General features: G+C 55.8%; 1 protein-coding gene across 6 annotated transcripts in view; it reads right to left on the minus strand.

Annotated features, from left to right (window-relative positions):
* DAB2IP (DAB2 interacting protein) overlaps positions 1-17,523 on the minus strand; it is a 188,021-nt gene that overhangs the window by 84,172 nt on the left and 86,326 nt on the right. The window lies entirely within an intron of this gene.

Genomic DNA, 17,523 nt, shown 5'->3' on the forward strand with positions numbered 1-17,523 from the left:
CCGGCCCGCGCAGCGCGGCCCAGCCCACCCCGCGCCGCCCCCCGCCCGGCCCAGCCCGCCACGTCGCCCCCGCCCCCTAAGCCGCTGTTGCCATGGCGACGCCGAGGCGAGCCGCGCCGGCCGCGGCCGAGGCCGCCCGAGCCCCCTGGGCGCGGGGGCGGGGCTGCGAAGGGGCGGCCCCCTCACCTCTTCCCTGACCCAGGGCACGCCCCCACCCCCCTGGAGGAATCCACTCCCGGCGCCCGGTCCCGGCTTGACTCTGGGCGGTCCTCCACTCCTGAGGTCGGTGTGCCCAGCCCCAGGTACAGGTGAGGGAAACTGAGGCTCTGGGAGAAGGCGTGTGATCTGTCCCCTGGGGCCAGCGCCTGGTAGTACCCTGGCCACCCGGCCCGCTAGGCTGGGTGCCATTCCTTCAGCAGGCGACCGTCACTGACCCTCAGGGTGAAGCCCCTTGCCTGGAACCTTGGTACTTCAGCAGGGACAACCACGTCAAGGACAGGGTCCCTAGCACCTAGCTCAGGCAGGGGGCGGAGGCTGAAGGGTTTGCTGCGTATCCCTATGGCCTGCTTCAAGATTTGCAGCCATGTCTGCGAGAAGACTGGGCCTTCGCTTGACCTGCTGCCGCAGGGCCCCATTATGACCCATGGTGGGCAGGGGGCCGTTCCTAGGACGAGTATGGCAAACCTCAGCCAGGGCCCCCATTCAGGCCATTTCATTTGCCCATCTACCAGGCTGCACTCGCAGGACAGAGCTTAATCCACCCCCAACCCCAGGAGCTCCTGGTCCCATGGAAGGGACAGGGAAGAGAGGAGGCAGGTTGAACCAGTGCTCCCTTGTTAGGTGAGGGAAGATTTAGGGGCTCAAGGGGCCACAGGCTGGGGTGTCCAGGACTTGCAACTACAGAAGGCTATAAGAGGGAGAGGAAAACTCATGGGAGGTGAGAATTCCCTGAGGGAGGAATTTGCGAGGGGCTCTGGGGTCTCACCCCCCACCCCAGCCTCAATTCCAGGTGGTATAAGGACAGAAGCGAAGGGGATAGTAACTCATTTTGAAGTGACTGTTGTACACGATCTGATCACCACCTTTCATCCATCATACAATAAAGAATCCAGAGGTGGACACTTGCTATAGGCCATGCCCTGTGCTGATCTGTCCATCTCTATGGCCCCAGCACCCTAGTCATGATGAGGTGAACCATTAGCTGTACACATCATCTCATGTCATCCACACAAGAAAATGACAGAGAAACATTACCCCTTTCAGCAAATGAAGAAACCTCACTCAGAGAGATAAGATGACTTACCCAAGGACACACAGTTTCCAGGCCTGCCTAATGCCAGACCTTTTACCACAGGATGCCCCTCCTCTGCCCACCCTCTGCAGGCTTTCCCTTTTCCTATCTGTCCCCCCTTACTCTTTCCTCTCCCTTGGTCTCTCTGATCCAAAACTCTGCACATCCTCTAGGGCCTACACCTAGAGGACGAAACACCACTTTGTCCAGGCCTTCCCAGGCAGCGGGGTCCAAATGCCTCTCACTTGGCAGCTCGGTGTCACCCAAGCTACTCTAATCAGCTGTAGTTCAGCAAATACCTCTTCGGTGTTAGGGGCCACAAGAGGGACCCTCCTCCAGAGAGCAATCCCTAATGGAGAGGGACCACAAATGGTGGCAGGCCAAGGAACAGTAGGCTCTCTGGGAGACTCGGCATGAAGGCCGGAATCTGCACTTGTGTGTAGGCTCTGGGTGCCCCAACCTTGGTCTCGTGCCCGTTCGGCAGGGAGGGGAGATGCACCTGGTGAACTTGGACGGGTTCATCTCTCACAGGTGTTGTCAAGCAAGTTCCCCAATGGGCTTGTACTTTGTCTTGGTTTTTATTTTCTACACCAAGGAAAATTTCACGATTTTTACATTCTTGTGGTACAAAGAACCACGAGGCATTTTTCACAATTTCTGTAGTCATTATGTAGCTATACTGACAGCTCTATCCTATTTCTGAGTTCTTTTTTTTTAAAAAGCGTTCTTCCTTCTAGGAGGTTGAGTGGGACCGTGCCACTTCCTCTTCCCCGCCCCCCCCCCCCAGGGCTAGACTTCAGGCTCCTCTGACAAGCTGCCCCCTCCCTGAAGCTTACCATCCCTCACCAAACCAACAATGACCTTGGGGTCTCAGACTCTCTGTAACATTCATTCATTCATTCATTCACATTTATCGAGAGCCTACTATGTGCTAGACACAGTAACCAAGACAGCCAGCTGTTAACACTATGAGGGGAGCAGAGTGCAGATTAATTAGAGGAGAGGCGGCTCAGATTCTTCAGGGGAATGGGGAAGGTCCCCGTTAACCCCCCCCATCACACCCTGAAGGACTTTGTGTCTGCCAGAGGACCCAGCTCAGGGCTCTGCATATAGCGGGCTTAGCAAATGCTCATCCTCCCAGAAAGCCACAGTTGGAGGGGGACTCAGATCCAGAAGTCTGGATATAAGGGTGAATGAGACCCGGAGAGGGAAAGGGACTTTCCCAAAATCACATAGCAAGGTTAATCAAAGACCCCAGACTCCAGTTCCCTACTCTGCCCAGGCTCACAGCTTGCTTACTGACCTCTTTCATGGGGTGGAGGGCCGAGGTCAGCTTTTCACCCAGCCCTGGGCTGGCTGAAGGGAGAGGGGCCTTTTCTCCTTTCCCTTCATGAGCAGGTCCAGGGACATGATTTCTGGAGGCGGCTACAGCTCCAAACTCAAGAAGCATCTTCAAGTCAGAAAATCTTATTCTAAACCCGAGTCAACCTTAGTGAGAGGCAGTGGGCAAATCATGTCCCTTCTTTCAGGAAAGCAGGGTCCTTGAGGCCCACTTTCTAGGACTGCTATGGAGTGGAGCTGGTTCTGAGCCCTGGTTTGCCTGTCCCCTGCTCCCTGTTCTCAGCCACTGGCCCGCTCCAAGCCTCAGTGTCCCTATCTGTAAAATAGACTAGTGATGGTACCTACTTTATAGGGTTGTGGGAAGGATCAAATGAGGCAAGCTATCACCAGTAAAATAGTAAGGATTCAGCCACTACACTCCATAGTTACAGCTTTATTATTATGACTACTGATGTTGGCGGGAGAGCAACCAGCGATTTCTGCCCTGAGAAGGGACATGACCACCACGGGCGGGAGTCTGTCTGGGCTCTCCCAGGAGCCTGAAGGCTGTCTCGCAGCAGGGACAGGCTGGTGTCATGCCTAGTGGATGAATGAACACGCTTGCAAAATGATCCCGGAGCCATGGAATGTCATCCCGTTTGGTAGTTTCGAACGCTTTTAAACAAGCACTTTTTTCTAAAGCAACCTCACAGAGACTCCCAATGTACAAAGTGTGCGAGCTGGGGGCAGCCGGGGCTGCTTAGGGGGAGGCCTCAGCTTTCATTCACTAGAGCAGGGACTGAAAGCTCAGCGAGCAGCCAATGCACTCCGTGAGGACAGAGCCCGCCAGATGGGGTGTGCGGCCTCTACGGTCCCCTGTGCCCAAGGCTGCTGCCTGCGGGACTGGGTGGGGACAGCTGTGTCGCCTCTGCCCCTCTCTGTGACGGCCGGCTGCCCATTCCAGCTGATCCACACGGCTCCCCTGGGCTTCCGTCCATGCCACCGACCAAAGTGCAGGGCAGTCCCCAGTGGAGGACAGAGAGGCCTGTGGGTCTCTGGAGGGAAGGACCCAAGTTCTCGGCAGCTCCCTTACCCCTTTCCAGCCACTATGCCACCATCCTGACATCTGGCCCTAACCCTGCTCACCCCTTCCTCAGGATGTTCTGAGAAACTTTCTCAAGGGCCTTAGAGAATTCCAGAACATGATTTGTTCATTCACCCATTTCAGTCAATTCCAAGTGATGCCAGTGAGGAGAGATGACCAGTTGCGGAGCCCCTGCTCTATGGGGTCACTGCCCATAGCACTCACTGGGCTCCTCCCAAGCCCTAGGAGGGAGGCCCAGGAGGGTCCAATGCCTGTTATTGGGAATGCAGGGAGGATGTGTGCTGCAGAATGTTTGGGGTTTTCAGAGGCTCAGAGAAGTTAAGCCACTTGCTGAAAGTGGCAGAGCTCTTTGGTGGCCAAGCTGGGGGGGGGTTCTAGCCCCTGGGGTGGGCAGGGTGGGGGCCCTCTCCCTATGTGCCCGCATATAGGCCCCAAAGGCCAGACTGGGAACCGAGAGCTCAGCCCCAACCTCCCGGGACCACAGGCCAGACCAGAGGAGAGAAGGGGAGTGCCCTCTCTCCCTGACCACAGGTCAGGGCCTGGCCGCTCCGGGTAGGGACACCTTGCCCAGGCCCAGCCTCCCACATGCCTCATGCACAAGTCACCTAGGCAGCACCTAGGGGACGACAGGTTTGCATTCCAGCGCCACTACTTGGGCACCCAGAGGCGGCATGTCACCACTGGTCTCGGAGCCATGTTCAAACCTGAGTGTGAAGCATGGGACACTGTGCCTGGCACATAGTAGGCGCTCTGTCCCCAAGGGTGACTCCCTTCCCCCAACTCCATCATCTGTTTGGTGCTGCATCCGCCATCCTGTCTCCATCGCCTTCTCCCCTTCCAACACCCAGACCAGTGAGCAGGCCTGACCTGCCTTTGACTCCCACTGAGGCCTTGCTCAGGATGGAGGCAGAACCCAGTGGGCTCTCCCCCGGCCCAGGCCCCGCTCCTCCTCCAGCGGCCGTCTCTAAGGCCTGCACCCAAACAGCCTTCAAGGAGGAAGCTGTTTTAACAGGTGCGTCTCTCAGGACCTTTCTGCAGCTTTGCACAAATGCCAAAATCACACCTAAAAACACAAGAAAGGGAGGGGAAGACCCCATCTAGATGGTTCCACCTCCCTCAGCCCCAGGAGAGGAGACTGGCTGGGCACACTGGCTGGCAGGCAGTCCCGACAGCTCAGCAGGCTCAGGCTCCGGCTCCGGGAAGAGGTCCTGCTTCCAGAGTCACAGGGAGAGCTGAGAGGGCCCAGATCGGGCAGCCAGGCCAGAGCCCACATGGTACAGACAATGCACCCGAGGCCCAGGGGGGCAGGGCGCTTGCCCAGAGTCACTGAATGAAGCAGTGGCAGAAGCACGGCAGAACCTAGGTGCCCTGTCTCCTCACCCAGTGCTCTCTGCAGCACCCCAGCCTTCAAGAACCTCTCAGGCTCCCCACATTTCCTCTTTCCAGGCCTCGGTCTTCCCTTCTATATCTTAAGGGCTGGGTTGGGTGATCACCAAGCTCCATTCCAGCACTGATACCTGGTGATTCTAAAGAGCTGAAGCTATGGGGCGCCTGGGTGGCTCAGTCAGTTAAGCGTCTGCCTTCAGCTCAGGTCATGATCCCAGGGTCCTAAAATGCAGCCCCACATCGGGCTCCTTCCCTGCTCAGTGGGGAGGCTGCTTCTCCCTCTCTCCCGCCCCTGCTCATGTTCTCTCTCTCTCTTTTTCAAATAAATAAATAAAATAAAATAATAATTAATTAATCAAAAAGCTGAAGCTAGAGCAGCTGCCTTCCACAGCTGGGCTCTCCCAGGCCTCGCACTAGCAGTACCAGCAACTTCTCTGGCTTTGCCCAAGTCCTTCAGATGCACGGTTCCTCCTGCCCTCCCTTCCCTGTTCCTGGGGCTCTGCCCTCAGCAAGCTGCCGGGCTTCTCTGGCCTCCTGCCCTGGGAGGTATGGACCCCTCAAAGAGGGTCCCAGCTGGAGAATGACTCACTAATTGTGGAAGGTCAGACATCGTGACAGGGATGAGAGGGGAGGCATTTTAAGCCAGGATTAAGTCAGTGCCTTCCTGGTAGCCACCCGTTTGAAGACCACTCTATGCCCACATAACCCTCCGCAATTGCCTGCTCTTTTGAACGTAAGACCTCCACACTCCAGCATACCGGGAGAAGGCAGCCAGACTACTTGGGTCACACAAAAAAGAACCAATTCACGAGCCATGAGAACCAGCAGGGGGCCGGACCTTGGCACACAAGGGTCACTCTTGCATTAAACACTCATTGGTTGCACACAGCCAGAAACGCAAACAAATTCAAGGACATGCATGCATACAAAGACACAGAAGGGGGGGGTGTGCCCACAAAGAAATACATGGGTAAACATACAAGTCTCCGCACCACCACCACACACAGATACACACACATAAACATACGAGCACACTGACTAGCACACGTACAGATACACACATACAGGCGTGAAACATGCAAATGAAGATACGCTGAAAAAACATGCAAATGAAGATACGCTCACAAATACACATACATGCTCAGCTGTCACCAGGTACACACAGAACGACACACAGGCCAAACACCAGCCCGTGTGTGTTCACGTTCACAACCACAGCAGGAAGGGAAAGTGGCCCAGAGAGCCCCGTTCAAAGAGCTAGGAGCCCAAATCTCGGATCCAAGGGAAGAAAATGCTGTTGCTACCATAGTTCCCCTGATCTGTGTGCAGGACCTTACTTTGTACCAGAATCTCAGGACATCCTATTTGCTTCTCTCACACCCTGAAAATTGGCCTTCCCAGCTCCCTGAACATGTGGTTTTTTGGGAGTCTTGCAGCCTGGCAATTGTTCTTCAGGGCCCCACCCCTATCCAGAGCTAGAGAGCCCTGCCCCAAACATTTCTCCTTCTGCCATCATCATACCTAAAGCTCTACCTAGGTCCCAGGATTACCTCAATCTCTAGGAATGCGCAGGTAAAATGCAAATACTTTTCATCCCCCCTCCCCCAAGATGCATGGTAGAAAAGGGTTCCACCACTTAGTGGCTATGGGCCCAAGGTGGGTGACCTAACCATCCGAGTCTGTTTCAATTTCTGTAGGAGGAAGACAACAGCAGCCACCTCAAGGTTGTTGTAACAAGTCAATGAGATCATGCATGTAAAGAACTTAGCCCATTTCCCGGCACGCGGTAAACGTTAGCTACTATCATCATCACGGTCATTGTTGTGGTTTTTATTGCTTGGACTTTGACCACCAGGGGCCAGCCCTGCCCTTAGCCAGAAGGAAACAGAGGGCAGGAGTTTACCAAAGCAAACTGTGTAACCCAAATCCCCTTTGATGGGGAAGACAGCTGGTCAAGGCTCATTCAGGGTGTATTCCTTGAGCCTTCCCATGTACTGAGTCCTGGAAGGGACTTTCTGCCCTCAAGGATCCCATAGTGCAGCTGGAGAGGTGGTGCTGGCCCTTCCTAGACACTCCCAGGAGTCTCTTTGCTGCTTTGCTATCTCCAGTCTTGCCTCCCTTTCCTTGTCCACTCTCCACGGGCATCCAGAGGGGTCCTTGATAAAGCAGATCAGATCCTGCCCTGACCAGCTCCACACCCTTCCACAGCTCCTGGGGCTTGGGGATAGATGCCTAGATCCTTGGTAAGGCTCCTAAGGCCTCTCATGATCCATCCCCTGGGCTCCAACCCCCTTGTCTTCAGTGGGACTTTCGGAATTACCAGCCCCTCCTGCCACAGGGCCTTGGCACAGGCTGTTCCCACAGCCTGGAAAAGAGGCCTCCTTTGCCCAGGGGATCCTGCACACCCTTCAGTCTCTCCTCATAGTCTCTCCTCAGGGGCCTACCAGATGCCCTGGGATTAGGCCAGGTCACTCTGCAGACTTATCACAGTTGTAATTATACATGTGTTTATTTCATGCTTCCCTCCCTCACAGGATTGTGGGGGCCATAGTGGCCTGGGTTCCCAGTGCAGGACGCCTGGCAGGTATTCCTAAATGCTTCCTGAACTAATTAACAAATATTTATGATATGAAAGAAAAAGGAGAAAGTTGAGAATATGCTCTGGGAGGTTTTTTAAGGGATTCCACTTGTCAATCTGGGTGGGCTTGCTGGAGGAGGCAGATTTTGAGAGTCTAACAGAAACATTGAAAGTGAGGCAGTGGGGGGTCTTGCTAAGATTATCTGGGGTAGGGAAGCCACATATGAGAATTCCAGGCAGAATCACAGCACAGGCAATGGTGCAGAGGTAGGAAAGCCATAAGTCTGGCTGCCTCGGAGGCCCATGGAGTGATCACAGGTCCCTCTGACCTCCAGTTACACACCACCACCTGAGCCCAGGCTGATAACATGGGGCATAACCACCCCCCCACACACACACACACAGTGCAGAGGACACCCAGGTCAAGAGGTCCCCTAAGGAAGTCTAAGAGGAAGGAGGAAGGGGGCATCCAGTTGGGAAGAGGGTAAGCGTGTGCAGGTAGGAGGAGGGAATGAGGACAAGAGAGGACCTCCTGACACGTAACAGTGCCCAGGACTGAGTGGCATCAGTGAACAGAAATCAGACACAAATTTCTGAGGTCTCAGGAAGGGATGTGATAACCCAGAGCAGCCTGGGAGTGACTCACTGCCCCATAAATCCTCTAGCTAGCCGACACTTGCCTTAGCATAATCAGCCTGTCCCAGAGGTCTGGACAGCTACACACACTTCATCAGCTCTTTAAGCCCTTGGCCAGCTCTGACCTCGGGGTGGGGAGTCCAGCACCAAGGGCCGCCTGACTGCAGGGAGGCTGACTCCATCAGGGAGCCTCACCCCTGCAGCAGGATCTCCACTTTCTCCCTCTGCCTCCCTCCAGGCCCTGCCTGAGGTCCCAGCACCAGGCCAGTCTTCCTAGGGTGACTCACTGACGTCGGCGCTTAGGCCCTGGGTCCTATGTTCCGTACGCTCGCTCTGCATGAGTGAACACTCTCAGCAGAGGCCGCCTGGCAGAGTGGCGAGAAAACCATGTTCAGAGTCAAGAAATGTGAGTCCAAAACCCAGCTCTGCTATTAATAATAATGAGGACTGTTCCAGTATGCTAATAAGAGTAAACCAGATGTACTTATTCAGCCCTGTCTAAGCTTCAGGCGCTGTGTTAGAGATTTACAGGACTTACCTCGTTTAATTCTCACAATCCGACGTGCAGATGAGAGAATGGAGGCTCAGAGAGGTCAAGCAACTTTCACAGGGTCACACAGCTAGGAAGTGGCAGAGCTGGGGTCAATCCAGATAGTCTGTGCCAGAGCCTAAGCTCTTCCATAATCCCATTACCACATTGTAAGGCTCTAAGCAGGCATCTTAGCCTCTCTGTGACTCACTTTCCCCATCTGTACAACGAGGGGATTGGTCTAGTTGAGGTCTAAATCCTTCCCAGTGTGGGCATGCTATCTTTCCCCTCCCTGGTGACCCATGTGCAGGTGACAACAAATGGGAGGGATCTTCTGGACAGCACAGCCTTCAGGAAGGAAGGGTGTTAATGGTGGGGACTCCAGCTCTGTGCTGGAAAGTGAGATCCTCCCCGCCCAGCCCCCAAGCACCCAGCTGGCCTGGAGTAGCCCCTGAGCAGCAAGGCAGGGAAGAGGTGCTATCCTGTTTCTCCCTGCACCAAGAGCCACCAAGGAGCACCAGGACCCCAGGGTGCCCCAGCCCCAGGGACAAGTAAACGTTATAGTGGGAGGGAGAGGTGAGAGGCGGGTGGCAGCCCCATAAATCCACCTGAGTGAGCAATGCTTTCTAAAGCCCTTTTCATACAGGATACAAAACGCACCGTTTTGGGAGAGGATTTTATAGGCTATTTCTCCTCCTGGGTGATTTACCATCTGCAGGCCTGGCTCACCTGGGAGTCCTGCCCCTGAGGGATCATGGGAACCCATGGGGTGGAGTCAAGGTCAATTTTACAACAAGGGCCGGTGTCCTTGCCAGGGCTCTGTGGTGGTCTGGGTGACTTGTCCTGAGCTCTCTTCCCAAGACGGTTGGCCACTTGGCCCCAGAGACACCAAGTGGGGCTCTCAGAAGCCAGAAGATCTCTGCTCCCCTCCCCTACCCACCCAGCACTCACTCATGGAATTCATTCTCTGCGTCTGTCTCTCTCATCCACCTTCACTGCACAAGCCCATCCAGGTGCCCACCATAAATGAGGCCCCGTCTCAATGCCCAGGGTTCAGATAAATCAGAAACAGTCGCTGCCCTTGAGAAAGTCACCGTCTGGTAGATGGTTAAATCACAGTCTGTGGCCTAGGGGAGGGGATGCCTGCTGGAGTGAGGGGAGCGCGGAGGAGGGAAGGAGCTCTCAAGGCAGGGAAATGGGGAGGATAGGACCAGCCTGTAGGAAGGAGGGCCCTGAGGCTGGGACAGGCCTGGGGACACCTGCGGCAGGGGCTGGATAGCCCCGCCCCACCCCCCTGCAACCATCTAAGATGCTGGAGCAGGGCAGAGTAACAATCATGGCTTGTTTTAGGCATTCTTTAAGCAACTCCACAGGAAAAGCAACTCATCCCAATGCAGGGCCTTGTATCAGAAACAGATGTCATACTGCCACCTCCAAAGAGGGCCTCCTGGCTTTGGAAACAATTCCCACCCGAAGACTCAGAGATAATTATGTCTGTAATCCAACCCAAATGCCACTTGATGTGACAGAGGCAATTGCTTCATTTTCCTACCATGAGGGGGTGGGGAAGTGAAGGCATCTGAGCCCTGCCCCCCACATCCAGTCTCCTGCCCCCCCACCCAGAAGAGAGCCTGCAGGGGCCACAGGATGGGGTGGGACGAGGGGAGCAGTTCCCTTCCAAGCCAGGAGTGTCTGCCCTGCACAAACACCTCTTGACCCTTGGAGGCCACGCGGGCTGGAGGCAGGGCCAAGACCAGATGAGGCAGGGAGATGGGGAGGCCCAGGTTCCAATGCCAGCTCTATCCCCAGTTGGCTCTGTGACCTGGGACAATGCACCTCCCCTCTCTGGGCCTCAGTGTTCTCTTCTACAAAATGGAGAGAATAGCAGCATGGTGGGCAGAGCCCGGGCTGGTGCTGTGGGCCGGGCTCTGCAAGAATTTCAACACTGTACAAATGGCCAGGGGCTGGCAGAGCCGGGATGTGAACCCATGTCAGTGGGACTTGCAGCCCAGGCTCTGACCACCAGCCCATCTCTACCAGAAGACCAGCCTTGCTCTCTTCCAAATTCCTGGCGAGGATGGAACAAGACACCTGCAAACCGTCAGAGAATGGCCATGATGGAGTGTCTACTGGTCAGCTCGGCGGCCCTCGGGGTGGCCGGCCTCAGCCTGCGCCTCTCCTCCTGCTGGAAAGCTGCATTGGCCCCAGGCCTTGCCCCACTCCAATGTCCCTAATTAGGGTCCTCTTTCCTGGGTCCCCCAGCTCTCTGGCCAACCTGGGTCCAGTTAGCTCAGCCACCAGTGGCAGGCCCAGCTGTCCATAGGCGCTCCTTGATTTGAGTTCTCCCCTCCACCCAGTGGTGAGCTTTGCGGCTAGTAGTTTAGCTCAGCTGGGGCCCTGTGGCCCTGGGGGGCGCACAAACCCCTGGGACTTCCAACTCTCCTCTGGGAGTGGCTGTCCAGGCGGCCACTCGCTGCCCTCTGCTGCCCCCAGCTGGTGGGAGACAGCCCTGTGCAGACACCTGCAGCTCCCTCCATCTGTACTCACCACCTGGGAACTTGGTCTCTCGCCCCTTAGGAACCACTTTACCCACCTCCACCTCCTGGTGCCAGGGCTGAGCCCTAGAAGCTCTGTCAAAGGCAATGTCGCATTGGGGCAGCAGATGATGGGTGAGGAGGGAGGTGTCTGTCTGATTACCTGAAGGTTTGGGGGAAGGTGTCGGGTAGGAGTGAGCCCCACCCACCAGAATGGGGGACAGGGTGTGAACATTGGCTGAATGCTTCCCCTGTGCCAGGCACTGGGCCCTCACAGCCACTCCGTGAGTAAGGGGCCCCTCGGCTCATTTACAGATGGGGACAGAGAGGCTCAGAGTCAGGCAATGATAGCATCCATTTATTAATGGGGCCGGCAGCCTCTGAGCCCTACCAAATACCACAGCCCGTCCGCAGTCCCAGGCCTGACCTCAGGTTCAGGAGGTTCCAAAGAGCCCCCTGTCCCACCCACATCCCTGACCCAAAGAGCATCCTGGTCCACCCTGGCTGCCCTGGTCAGCTCCTGCACCTGGGTTGTCTGTGACAATGTCCCCATCTCTTGCATTCCCACTGCAGGAAAGGAGCCTCTCCCTGCAGAAGGTGAGCACACACACCAAAATGATAGTAATTTTCCTTTTGGGTTTGAACAGTTTAATAACAATTAGGCTCCATGAATGGCAGGGGCGGAGGAAGCCTCTCTCCACCACTCCCTCTTCGGGGGAACATTGTCAGACACCGGGCTGGGAGACTCCAGCTCACAGGGCTCGACTGAGCCAGGTATTGTGAGGAGGGGCTTGGGGCGCCCATCTGTGGGACCCCGATCCAGGGTCCAGCACCACTGCCTTGTCACAGTCAACCATGGCTGCATGGCTTGACCTCCCCACGTCGGCTTGGGGGCCACAGACCTAGACGTGTCCCACGTGAATGCACATCCGAGGTGGGCCAAGGGCAGCCCGGAGCGGGGGAGTGCGCCCCGACAGGAATTCCAGGCAAGCCTCCCCTCTCTGGGCCTTCGCTGTACCACGTGTGCAGCGACAGAATTGGCTCATCTGATCTGTGAGCCTGACCAGCTTTTCTGTCCACCACCCCAGTGCCTAACTGGAGCGGCCCGAGCTGAGAAGGGGCACTAGTGCGACAGGCAGCCCAGAAGGGGGCAGCGTGCTGACGAGTGGGCAGGAACCACGGATGCCCTTTCCCTTCAGCCTCTCCTCCCAGGAAACCGGATGGAGGCGGGGAGAAGGTCTCGACTGCAGGGAAGAGAGAGGGCCGGCGGGAGCCAAGCGTGAGGAGCCCTGAATCGGGGGAACGGAGAGACCTGGGCTCAATCCCAGGCGCTGTCCCAGACGTGCTGTGTGATGTGGGGAAAGGACCCTACCCTCTCTGAGCTTCAGTCCTTCCTGTGTCCAGGGAAGGCTTCATGATCATTTCCAACAGCCCTCAAGGGTGGTGTGGAGGGGGACCCTCACAGGCCTGCATATAGGCAGGACAGGTAGACAGCTGAAATCTGGGGAAGGTGCAGAGAGAGAAGCTGCAGGAGCGGGAAGAGGGGCAAGTAGCTGGGAAATCCTGAAGTCCACATCCCAGAGATCTGCTGGCTCCACTCTCACCCAGCATCTCCGGCGGCTCCTGGGTCCCACAGGGGAAAATCCAGAGCCTTCACCCACTCACTTTCCTCTGCAGCCACCCCCCACTTCATGCCTCCAACTCACCCAACACTCTAACCCCATGGGGCCATTGGCTTGTTCCGATTGGCTTCTGTTGCCCCCAACTGGAATACTCTTTTCCCTTTGTTCCCGACAAACTCCTACACATCCCTCAAAACTCAGCCCCTCTGAGCCTCCTCTAGGAATTCTTCCCTGCCCTTCCTAGCCAACGGGGACTACCCCTTGTTCTGGGTGCCCACTGCACCCCAGCCATGCCTCCAGCACAGCTCCAGGACCAGTGAGGGTGCGCACAAATAAGCATCCAGTAAAAGCAGGTAACTGAAAGGAACTAAGACCCCCTTCTAGAAGCATCGGCAATCAACCCGGTACTGAGTTTATCTGCAGCTTCCGCCAACCCCCTGGGCCTTCCCCTCCCTGACACTTCTCCTTCTCCATCTTGCAAAAAATAGCCCTGAGACCTAATTTCAGCTAAACCTTCAAACACGATTCTCCACTTTCAACTTCCCGAGGAGGAATCAATTGGCTGTCAAGTTTCCCAGAGCCTCTGCCACCTCCCACACCCCAGGCCTGCCAGCTCTCCTCAAGGTCGATGGGAGGGGGTGGGGGCCAAGGAGGGAGAGGGGAAGGACCCAGCCTACACCAGGGGCGGTTGGGTCTGGGGAAGGTGGTAGGCTGAGGAGACCTATGGGGAGGGCAGGAAGAGTCATCACTGCCTTCCCCCCAAATCAAACCATGAATTCCCAACACGGAGTGGCAGGTGACAGGGGGCAGCATGCTGCTGTTCTAAGGGTTCCTTGGCTTTGGGAAGGGAGATGGGCCCATGCAGCGCCTCTGGACCCAGCCTGACAGTCTGTGCAGACACGGGGCCCCTAGCTTGCTGCCTGCCTGCCCTCTCTGTCCCTCTCTCCCTTCCAGGATTCCCTATTGATACAGAGAAGACAGATCTGGGTTTGAGTCTTGGCCTCATCATCTCTTTAAAGCCTGACAGCTGAAGGCCAGAGATGGGCAGGAGGTCCTTCTGGTCACCTGCTTCCAGTTTCCTTCCCCATCCTACCCTCATCCGGGGTCCTCCACAACTCTCAGGGCACACACCAGCCTGCTAGCACCGTGTGGTCTTAGTGACCCACTCCCAGCTGGATGGTGAGCTTGCACAAGTCCAGCCCCTCCCAGGCTCTAGTCTTCATGGAGGAGGTAAAGAGGTAAGTCCTAGACGATACAACATGTTGCTTCTTCACTAAACTACACGGTTGCCAAGGGGCACTTCCGTAAGAGGTGGTGACATCCCGTCACCCGAGTTTCAGGTGGCAGCGAAGACACCAGTTATTCAAGTATATCCTGTGCTGTCTCCCCTGTCTCCCCCAGGCAAAACCATGTTCCCTGAGTTCCCTCGGGGGGATGCACAGAAGAGTAGTCAGCCACGTGCGTGAGGATGTGGCTTATGCGAGTGCATGTGAGCAAGCGTAAGCGGGGGCGGGGGAGAGGGTGTGCTTTTTGTCCTTCACAGGGTCTGGGTGCAAGTGTGTCCCCAACACCCAAGACCCACCCTCCCCCAAACACCCTGTCCTCTGCTCTCCACCCTGACCCTCCCTAGATCTGTACTGTTCTAAAGCCAAAAAGGGAAACACAATTCCAAGGACAGCGGCAGGTTTTCTGTATCAAGTGTCTACCCTGGGTCAGACCTGGGCCTATATGAGCCAGGACTCCCGAAGATCCACTATAGTCCTTCAAGGAAGGGTGGACATTCCCTACTTTACTGATAAGGACACAAAGCTCACTGAGTGACTAATGAGGTCACACAGGTCATGGAAGAGCCAGGATTTGAACCCCGATCCCTACCTCTGAGCTCTCCAGCACTTCTGAACTCTGAGCACCAGCCAGGATACAAACTCACACCCCTTGGGGCGCCTGGGTGGCTCAGTCAGTTAAGCGTCCGACTCTTGATTTTGGCTCAGGTCATGATCTCAGGGTCGTGGGACTGAGCCCCACGTCAGGCTCTGCACTCAGCGTGGAGTCTGCCTGAAATTCTCTCTCCCTCTGCCCACCCCCCCCAACTCACGTGCATGCTCTCTCTAAATAAATAAATAAATCTTAAAAAAAAAGAAAAGAAAAGAAACTCGCATCCCTTTCCTTAACCATTGCACACAGAAAAGGACCAAGGTGCCCGGAGAAGGACACAATACGCGAGTGTCTAACAGTCCTGGCATCCAGGCCTGGCTCCATCACTCCAGAGCTGTGTGACACCAGGCAAATGACTTCATGACCTCACGTCCCTCAGCCTCAGTTCCTTCATCTGTACAATGGAGCAACTCGTCATACCTCCCCTCGGGGTCACTGTGAGAAGTGGGGAAAATGACAAGGGAACACGCCTTCCAGCCTGCAGAGCCCGGCCATGCAGTGGGGGCCCCTGAGTCCCGGCGCCTGAGGGCCCAGAAGGCTGGGGCTGGCTCTGCCCCACGCATGGTTTCCGCACCAAGACGCGGGAAGGGAAGACGCCAAGCCTAGCCGGCAAGTGACAGCCACATCAAGGTGTGCTGATACCTTTAACGAGCAGCAAAAGAAGGGGGAACAGGGAAAAAACCACACTGAGAGGCTCCGGGAGGGCGAGGGGGGGCAACAGCTCTCCTCCTCACAGCCAGGAGCGCACGCTCACACTCTGACGTCAGACGGGCTGGGTCTCAATCTTGGCTCCACCATTTATTGGCCCTTGGAGCTTGGCTGAGTGACTTCCCCTCTCTGAGCCTCCATTTTCTTGACTGTGAAATGGGGTGATCAAAGTCAGCTTCAGGGCTGTCTTGAGGATTAAAAAAGATCACCAATGTGAGACCGGAAGCACAGGCAGGTGGCTACCTTATTATGAGTCATTGTTCCCTAAGGCCCCTGAAGGCTCAGCCCCAGTGGCAGGTCTCGGCCTCAGCTGCAGTTGACTGGAGTCGGGGCCACCCAGGGGTCAGCGCCCTGGCCCTCCCTGCAGGCTGGAGACCCTCTCCCAGGGGCCCCCGCCACACCCAGGGGAGGGACCCTGAACCCACTCTCAGCCTGGGCTTCCCTTTCCTCCTCGCTGCCCAAGGCTAATTCAGAGCCTGAAGCTCCCAACCACCACTTGGGGGCGCCTGTTAAAATGCAGATATCCAGGTTCTGCCCCTGGCCCCCTGCTCTGAGATCTTGAGGGGGCCTAAGAATGTCTTTTGCAAGCATTTTTATGACACACAGACAGGTGAGAGAATCAGTTGCCCTGGGGAAAGACCGATCCCTTAGCCTGGCACCTGAGGCTCCCCCTGACCCAGATTCAGCCCAGCTTCCCAGCTTCACCCCCTACCCTGTCCTCCATACCCCTCAACTCCAGTCCCACCGAGCATTTTGCTGTTCCACAAACACACCAATGTCTCGCGTGCCTCTGTGCCTTTGCAGCTGTTCTTCCCCCTACCTGGAACTCCCTCTCTCACTGTCCCTGGAACTCCCTCTCTCACTGTCCCTGACTACCCAATTTCTACTGACCCTTCAAGACCCAGCTCAAAAGTCAGCCTCTGGGGGGAACAGCTGGTCACTCCTAGCTCACCCGGAGCCCTGATATCACACTCATGGGGACAGCCAGGCCTGTGCCCTCTCTGTTCCCTCTACCCAAAACCCTCTTCCCCCTGCTCCCCATAGCACTGGCTCCTCATCCATTGGGCCTCAGCACAAATATCACCTCTCGACCACACCACCTCCAGGAAGCCCTCCTGGTTTTCTCTATCACAGCAGCCTGCTTTTCTTCACAGCACATAATCTGAACATCAGAATGTGAGCCCATAAGTTCAGGGGCTTTGTCTAGCTGGTGCTCTGGTGGCCAGCTTCTCCCACTCAGCCCCAGTCCCAAGAAAGAATGGGACACAGCTGGCCATATAAACTACTGAATGGATGGATGGATGCAAACGTCCACCTCCGCTATAGACCATGAGTTCCCAGGGGAAGAGACCGTAGCTACTACTTCTTCCTCCCTACTAATTCTCCATGCCTCCAGTGGCTCACAGAGCTCCGGACCGAGAAGCACATGGTAACATGCTGGATGGGGAAGAAAAGAGATGCCAAACTGTGCGTGCTTGGCAAGGACACAGGGAGTCAGATGTTAAGGGTCACCGCGTTCTGTCTCCGTAAAGTTGTTTAGGTTTGTAAGAAAAAGGTGTATGCCGGTGGGACCACGAAAATCAACAGCTAAAGTATATATGCCATGTTTTGTCAATTCCAAGACATCATCAATTTTAAGATACAGCAATTCTTTTATGTGTCTCCAAGAGAAAAAAAAAAACAACATAGCAATTAAATCATGACACACCACAGGCTGTAACATGAGAGATATTAACGTGTAAAAATAAAAACGGTGCCATCCTAAGAGTCGAGGAAGCGCGGTGTGCGTGTGCGCACGTGGGCTGTGTTTATCTGGCCTCGCACTAGACTCTCTCTCCCCCGGCCAGCTTGCTCCAGGCCCCATGGCTGCAGGGCTGGC

Source organism: Mirounga leonina, unplaced genomic scaffold (assembly GCF_011800145.1).
Source record: "Mirounga leonina isolate KUSES-001 unplaced genomic scaffold, KU_Mleo_1.0 Mir_170, whole genome shotgun sequence".
In the NCBI taxonomy this organism is placed as follows: Eukaryota; Metazoa; Chordata; class Mammalia; order Carnivora; family Phocidae; genus Mirounga; species Mirounga leonina.